The sequence below is a fragment of the Neomonachus schauinslandi genome, chromosome 1 (genome assembly GCF_002201575.2).
Source record: "Neomonachus schauinslandi chromosome 1, ASM220157v2, whole genome shotgun sequence".
Lineage (NCBI taxonomy): Eukaryota > Metazoa > Chordata > Mammalia > Carnivora > Phocidae > Neomonachus > Neomonachus schauinslandi.
In genome coordinates, this window is record NC_058403.1 from 78,356,956 (window position 1) to 78,365,368 (window position 8,413).

The 8,413-nt window shown below is 51.3% G+C and overlaps 1 protein-coding gene across 3 annotated transcripts in view; it reads right to left on the reverse strand.

Annotated features, from left to right (window-relative positions):
* ST6GAL1 (ST6 beta-galactoside alpha-2,6-sialyltransferase 1) overlaps positions 1-6,120 on the reverse strand; it is a 118,231-nt gene extending 112,111 nt beyond the window's left edge. For 2 of the 3 annotated variants that reach the window (XM_021692418.1, XM_021692412.1), the window contains exon 1: positions 5,374-5,564. The gene's annotated coding sequence lies outside the window, so the exon portion shown is untranslated. Of the gene's footprint in view, positions 1-5,373; positions 5,565-5,893 lie in introns of those variants that run through there. The other variant, XM_021692413.1, reaches the window with a different exon arrangement.
* Between the last annotated feature and the right edge of the window lie 2,293 nt (positions 6,121-8,413).

Here is an 8,413-nt window from a genome sequence, read left to right on the forward strand (position 1 = left end):
CAATGGTTAAGCCTCCTTTGAAAGTATCCATTTTTTTTTTCCACCTTTACAAAGCAGGTGAGAGCTGCTCTGGTTACGTCCCCCATAATGTGCCCCAACCCCGCAGCCCTACTTTGCCTCGTTCTGCTGCCTCCCCCACGGTCATAGACTCTCAAAGTCAGAAGGGGCCTTCTTCGCAGGCATTTGGGTCAACCGGGTCTGCAAGGCAGGAATCTTCTGATGGCAGACAAGTTCACGTGCAACGTTTGCGTGAATGCTCCCCCCGACAGGGAGTTCGCTGCCCTGTGACATAGCTCGTTCCACGACTGGACAGCTCTGATGAGTAAGCTGTTCCTTATCTGCCATGCCACCATGTCTTCCCCAACCCGTGCTGGTTCTCCCCTCCAAAGCAACCACCCAGGGGGCTTCTGAACCTCTCTCCATGTGAAGAAGGTGCCTCTTCTTATTTCCTACAGGCTAGAAAGCCCAGTTTCCGCATTCATTCCACTTCCAATAGGGTGGCCTAAGATTCCGTCTTCCAAGTAGCCCATCTCTGGGTGTGCTGCATTTTACCATGATCTGTATGGGAGCCAGGGAAACAGAACACTCCAGATGGGTCTGATCAGGCAGAGCCGAGTAGCACTGGGGTACTCCCTCCTCCAGGCCTGATATCAAATACTCCTCTCCTTCCCTTCTCCCTCCTCCATCCCTCTCCCTCCAGTTCCAGGCTTCCCCCTGGGTCTCTCCTCAGGGCCCTGGGAACAGAAACAAACTTGGCAGTGCCGGGGACAGTGCAAGGAGGAGGAGAAGGTGATGACGCAGCTCAGTGTCTTGCCCTCGCAGCCTCGGGCACCCAAGCAGGCAGGCTTCTCCAAAAATAACCCCGTCCAAACAGTCAGCCTCTTAGTAATTTCCCAGGAGCCCTTCGTTTCAGCTTTCCAGGGTGTGGTCCTCAGTGTCCCTGTGCCCATCCGTTCCCTCGCCACCCTTCCCAGAGCTTAATGGGTTGGCTTAAACTGACACAACCATTGTTCCATATGTCAAGGGTCTAAATACACTTCAAAATATATTTTTATGTAACATTTTTATGGTTAAGTAAACATCATCGTATGGAGTGTAATGCAGCTATGAGAAAAATATCTGTATACACTGACAGGGAAAGAGCTCCAATAAGTACAGTAAAGTGAAAAAGGCAGGTTTGTAAAGCGGCAGTTATAATGGAATTTACTGAGGTTTTTTTTTTTTTAAGACTTTCACTTATTTATTTGAGAGAGAGAGAGAAATCATGCGTGAGAGAGGGAGCACAAGTGGGGGAGCAGCAGGCAGAGGGAGAGGGAGAAGCAGGCTCCCCGCTGAGGGAGAAACTGTTCAAGTTGTTGGAAGTTACAAGAGCAGGACTAGAACCCAAGGTCACATGTAAGACCCTTGCCCCTTCATCTTATACTTTAAACTTTTTCTAAAATAAAAAAATTATATAAAAATGGCTGGAGTTCGAGGGCACCTGGGTGGCTCAGTCGGTTAAGCTTCCGACTCTTGGTTTCCGCGCAGGTCATGATCTCAGGGTCATGAATGGAGACCTGGGTCAGGCTCCGTGCTGGGTGTGGAGACTGCTTAAGATTCTCTCTCTCCCTCTCCCCCTTCCACCCTCACGTGCCTGCGGTCTCTCTCTCTTAAAAAAAAAAAAAAATCGCCGGAGTTTGAACACTTGAGGCAGGTCGGGCTAGGGGAAAGATGCTGGAGGCTCCTTCCTCTACAGGCCCTCACTGAAATATCACTGGAGTGATCAGATCCCATGGGCCACGTGACCTGGGACGTGGGGAGCAGCTGATATGGGTGATAAATGAAGGACGCAGCTTTAATGCTGACGTAGACCATGACATGTGTATCTGAGAAGGTTAAGCAAGAAAGGCAAGAGATAACTGCACATAGAGCATGTTCTCAACCATTTAGAGAAAACAAATCCATTGAAAAGAAAAAAAAAAAAAAAACAGTGGGAAAATTGCCAAATGTTAACAGTGGTTACCTTTGAATGATGGAATATTTTTCTGTTTCTCTATACTTTTTTGTACTTTCTAAATTGCCCTCAACGGGCGTACTTGATTTTTATAATCAGAACAATAAATAAAATTTATTTTTATTTTTTTTAAGATTTTATTTATTTATTCATGAGAGAAGGACAGAGAGAGAGAGGGAGAAAGAGAGAGGGAAGAGGGAGGCAGAGGGAGAAGCAGGCTCCCCAAGGGGCAGGGAGCCCGATGCAGGACTCGATCCCAGGACTCTGGGATCATGACCTGAGCCGAAGACAGACGCTTAACCATCTGAGCCACCCAGGTGCCCCGAATAAATAAAATTTAAATCACCAAATGGATTCCAAAGGCTACCCTGAACCCTACCCATTACCCTAGTAATGACTTTGAAACTGCATTGCTTACAATGTTACTGTTACAGATAAGACTATAAAAAGTCCATCTATTGAAACCAGAATGCTATCACGTCATTTTAGTATACATGCATACAAACAAGAATAAGGTGTTTTTCCCCAACTCAGTTTTTGGTTTGACTCATAACCCACCCCCACCCCCCCGCAGGTCAATATTGAGATAAATTAGATCTATTTTCTGTGGGTTTCTGAGGACAATTTTTAAAGGGAGATCCAAACGTGTTCTGAGCAAGGGTGATAGGGCAAAGAACGGATCTGCTTCTTTGTTACTCCAGGTCAGCATAGGACCCCACCCCGAGCCTGCCTGCTGGTCAGTAAATATGGAATGAATAGAATGGGATCACTTTAGACTGCATAACTTGGGCATGAATGTTATAGTTTCACTTTTTATTTGTTTTGTACTAGGTTTATTTACCTTAGAATCACACGTACTTCACAACTTTACAATTTGGCAGACGTTCACACTTCTTTGCTCACTAGATAGGGTCTCCTAATTTGAGCAGAGGGCTTATCCTCTGCGGTTACTCTCCCACCAACGTTCTCTACCACTTAAAAAGCTGGTGAGTACCCAAGCCTGCCAAGAGCTCTGAGCAATCATAAGCCTGTGTCACGTGACTTGATACCCAAAACAAGTCCAGGAGACACATACCCATTCTTCCCCTCACATTATACAATCCTATCCTCAAGGAACCCAGGAGAGAAGGGTTGACTCAACCCCACTCCTCTGATTCCAAGGCCTAAGCATCTTCCATCCCACTAGTACAGCCTGTGCAGAGACTGGGCAGGAAGGACTTTCACTGTACAGGGAGGAAACTACAGCCCGGGAAGATAAGTAGCACAAAAAGCTAAGTGGGGTCTCTGTCTTCCGACTTCTTGCTGCCTTTTGCTATACGAGGATACTCAAAGCAGCTCCCTACCGGGCAAGCAAGCAAGAGACTGGGGAACATGCAGGAGGCCAGGACAAGGGGAAAGTAAACCATTAGTAAATACTAAGGAAAACTGATCTCTGATGATGACTGTTAATACTCCTTACCATAGCGACCATTGGGATCCATGGCTTTGTTTAATAACCAACACCTATTTAAATCCCTAAGGAATTCATTCTCTGACTTAAAGGGTGTTGTTATAACAACCATCATAACTCTGACTTTACTCTGGGGTACCAATAACAACTCTTTTACGCAAAAAGAGACACTAAAAGCAGATACCTGGCTGCATGTCTCTGGGCCTCAGTTTTCCCATCTGGAAAAGAAAAGGGTCTGGCCAGGGGATTTCAGAAGTTCCTTACAAGGCGAGCATCCTGATAAAACTTTACTCAAGTGCCCTGTGGGAATACCACAAAAATGAAACCCTCTAGAACCCCTAGGAAAAGAAACAAGTGTAGCCAGGAGGTAACAGGGACAGGACGAAACAGCACACTAGCTTTGGGGAAACCCAGACCTGAAGTGTTTTTTTGGTTTTCCAACTTTTCCTCTGCCAAACATAAAAATAGGCAGCTGCTTCCGTGGAACTCTCAAAAAGAATTTAATTAAATAAAATCAATGAAAACAATGCTTTGCTCTCCCACAAGTGGCTCAGGAGTAGCCCGCTTAGAGACACTCTCTTCCCTGCGGAGCCAATGTCAACAGCCCAATGCTTGGGCCCAAACAAAGGCCTCCTGGCATAGGGATGAGAGGCAAAACATCTAAGTCCCCACAGTTGGCCCTATTCCAGTCTGAGGGGAAAAGGGCAGCAAAGAGAGAAAAATAACTAAGCTTATGAAAGGCTAGGAGAAGAGTCAAGAACGACTAAATCTGTCTTTTCTTAAATGATAATAAAGAGCTTTTGAAAGGGATAATGGAAGGGTGCAGCCTTCAATCTGAATTACTTTCTTTGTTTAACTCCGTTCTGCCTATGGTCACAGACTTTTACACCAATCCCAGAATCCTGGTTTCGCCTCTGGTTGCTGGCAAGGCCTGGAGGCCCTGTGGGGGTTGGGAGACCCGGACTCAAATCCTCTCTCTTTCCGATGTCACTTGGTTTCAACTCGGAGAAGTGGCTGCACCTTCCAGGTCTCCATTTCCAGCTTGTAAAATAAGAGGGTTCACGAGATCCCCTCTGGATCCTCAGCAGCAGAGGTGTAGGGCTGAAGGCCCTCCAGTTCTCCCCAGGGACAGGTTTAATTTCCAGAGGTCCTGGCGGCCGGATGGCAGGGCAAGCACCTTGGCCGCGGTGCCTCGGCTCCTGCCCACGCCAGCCGCCCACTCCCACGACCTGAGGGGCTTGCTTCTGCACCAACACCATCACCTGTGAGACCGATTCACCCTCCCACCCACGTCACCACTGCTGGAACAGGCCTGATTAACTAAAATCTGCCAAGCTGAGCAGAGCATATGTAAGCAAAGAAAAAGCAAAACAAACAAGAGCCCTCTCCTCGCTGGACCTCAGAATTTCTCTCAAACTGATAGAACTGAAGATACGAGCGACCCTTCCCCAGAACCAGAGGCCTCAGCTACCGTTGCGTGTAAAAATACATAACAAGCCCCAAGCCAAAAGGGGCCAATGATCCCCGGGCTGGCTAGACGCAAGGAAAGGACCTATAAGGCAAAGCGCAAGCAAAAGGCCAAGAAGACCGAGAGCGCGCCGGGCGCTGTTTAAATTGGACCGTTCTTTCTGCAGGCTGGGGAGGCGCTCGCCATCTCCCAGCAGGGCCAGTCTCCAGAGTGCAGGGACAATGGTGCGCTAGGCACGGTCTTTTTTTTTTTTTTTTTTTTTTTGGGGGGGAACCCATGGACCCTTAATTCAAACCCGGGTCTTTAAGACGTGCGGTGGAAGTGAGAGGCTGTCCTGGTCGCATCAAGTAATGCACCACAGCCGGGGACAGGCTCTTGGCCTGGGGTAAGCTTTGGAACTGCTTTTGAGTTTCGCTTCCCCCTTTTATAGTATGGCAGTTTGGTCTGACGGCCAAGTGGTACCTTTTCAGTGTCTCCGTCGTCCTCTCCGGCAAGAGGCGCCCCGAGCGCCGCTCCCTCCCCCGCGGCTTGAGACAATGGCCGGGTTCCGCCGGGCGGCCCTGGCAGGGCCAGCGAGGCGCCGGAATCCCGCGGCGGAGCGCACGTGCGTTTGTTATGGTGCCTGAGCCCCCACCCCCGCCGCAGGCCTCAGTTTCTCGGTCCGCAAATGCAGCTGCCGGAATACGCAGGACCCCGGAGTCTGCGAGGCGTCCCACACCTCGCCGACGGTGCGGTGGGGAAAGCGGGGCTCCCGGGGGCCGAGCGCACGTGGGTTTGTTGTGGGTCCGCAGGCTCGCGGAGCCCGGGGGAAGCCAGGGCGGTCCCTGGGCCGGGACAAGCACAACGACACCCCAACCCAAATGGTGGCCGGCCCGCGGGCGAGACGGCTGAGGCGGCGCAGGGCACCGGCTCCGCGCGCCCCGCCGCCCCGCTCCCCTCCCGCGCCCGGGGCCGCGCCGCCGCCCCGCGCACCCCTACTCACTCGCTGCGCGCCTGGCCGCCCGGGCTGCGGCTCCGCCCGCTCCGCGCCCCCGCCGGCCAGCAGCCGCTCCCTTTGTTAGCGCCGGGCAGTGCCCTAGGCGTCTTCCCCAGCCCGGCCCTGCCCTGCGCTCCCCGCCCCCAGGTGCCGCCCGACTCCGCTCCCCGCAGCCGCTGGGAGCCCGGCGCCAGGTCCCGGCAGGAGGGTCTGCTGGGGACGAGTGGGGGACCGGGGCCGAGGGGTGGAGGGGACGGTGAAGGAGGGGAGAAGAGCGCGGCAGAGGGGCGGGGGAAGCGACGGTCTCCGTTATGCAAATAGTCGGGCCGACGGGGTGGGTCCCCGGTCACACGGCGCCCCAAACCCACTAGCTTGGCCCTCCGGGGGTCGCTAGTAAGCGGGCCTCCGGACGAGCGGTGCCGGGTGAGCGCACTGCGTGATGCTGGGCCCCTGCCTCCGGCTGAGGAGGCCGGACGGAGGAACAGGGGGGAGGGGCGAGGCGGCTGGGCCGCGACCCCCAAATGCTGGCTCACCTCCCCACTCCGTAGGTCCCGGAGGGTTCAATCCCACACTCTCTCGGGCTTTTCAAGCGGGAACTATAAATCCTGGCTCAGCCACCGACTGACTGCGTGACCCTGAGCAAGTCACTTAACCTCTCTGAACTATTCTTATGTAGAATATGAAAACAAAATCTCTTTCCCGGGGTTTGACAAGAACCTCCCGACATCAGGCCTGGCAGGCACTAGGTGCTTTGGAACACCGCAAATACAAAAGGGGCACGTGGCCCCAGCTGTCTGCAGGCTGGGGAGGGGAGGCCTCAGGTAGGGTGGTGAAGGAGCGAGGTTCGAGGTTCGTTCCTTTCACTGAGGCTGATCTGGGGCTTCTTAGGAGGTGGCGGCAAGAAGAAATCGCAGATTGAGCAAGAATCACTGCATACTAACCATCTCTTGGTGGCCCAAGGGCCACTTAGACAGAAAACCGCCCTACAGGAAGGCCAGAAGCAGCCTTGGGCCGCCACTCCAGTTCCCCGAGACAGGATGTGACTACCAATGGCAGGAATCATCGCCCGAATGTATTTTGAGCATGCACTTGGCACCAGGCTCTGTGCTTGGAGGGAAGGGCAGAGTGGAAGGTAGTCTGGGTCCTCTGGGGACACAACGTGGGGGGAACACTACCAGTGCTTGAAGCCCAGACACAGAACTCTCTCCAAATCTAGGTGACCACTCCCCATCACAACTTGAGAAAGGGGAGCTCACATCCTCATCTCAACTCCATCGCCCTTCTTCCAGATATTGCTTCCTCCCTTCCCAGATCCTGGACCCCTCCTGCTATGCTGCTGGCCCTTCCCAGCTCCTGAGGTAGCATTACTGCTCAGTACAAAGAGCTCCAGTTGGATGAGGTGCCGAGCAGAGTGAATTCCAATCTCTATGACCAACTAGCTGTGTATTGGTTTGAGTTCCTCAACATCTCTGAGTCTCTTTGAACCTCTTTCCTCTTCTGTAGGGTGGAGATACCTAATGACAGTGTTGTTTTCAGGATTATGTGAAACAATCTCTATGAAGCCTTCAGCTCGGTATCTGGCATATAGAAGGTGCTCGTAACAGTAAAATGTGTTACTGGCGAGTGGAAGTAGACAAACTCGTAAGACTCTTTCTGGGAGGATGCCATATTGAAGATTTCGACTTTATTCTCGGAAAATTGGAAACTCTTAAAAGATTTTATGCAGGGGCATGGCATACATCCTTGTGTTTTATAATGATTTTTCTGACAGCTTACTGGAAAATGGATGGCAGGAGCAGCGACTACGAGCATAGAGCATAGAGACCAGCTTGCAAGCTGCCATCCGGGGAGATATAATAGGAGCTGAGGCAATGACAGCAGGGATGAAAAAAAGACATGCAAATAATACCTACGATTTGGGGAGCAAAAGCGCTTTGCCTTACTATATTGTCTGTCCTGGTCAAAAGATACATGATGGCCTTAACCTCATTGTCTGGATGAGAAAGTTGAAGTCACCAAGAAAAATGGAAGAGCTAGAATTTGAACCCTCTTGCACGTAAATGGAGAGCCTTAATCATTTCCTTCCTCAGTATCACTTTTGTTGTCAACACTACTTAAGAACCAACAACAAGGGGGCAGTTGGCTGGCTCAGTCAAAAGAGCATGCGACTCTTGATCTGGGGGTGATGAGTCCGAGCCCCACAGCTATAAAGATTACTAAAAATAAATATATAAACTTAAAAAAAAAAAAATGAAGAACAAGAAACAGAGCAGAGGCTTTTCTAGAAGGTTCTCCAGTCCCTGTTCCACAGTACTCTTTACAAGGAGAACTACAGCCAAATTATGGAGAAAACAAAGGAAGAGGCTCACTCTGGGTTCCTACCGGACCCTGATGAGCTGAGATGACATGAAACGCCCAAGAAGTTCCTGGGGCTATGAGGCAGATGAGTGGGCAGGTAGGGAAGATGCCCCTGGAAGATGTCCAGGGTGGGAGCAGCTGTGGAGCCCTTCCATTTTGGGGCCACTC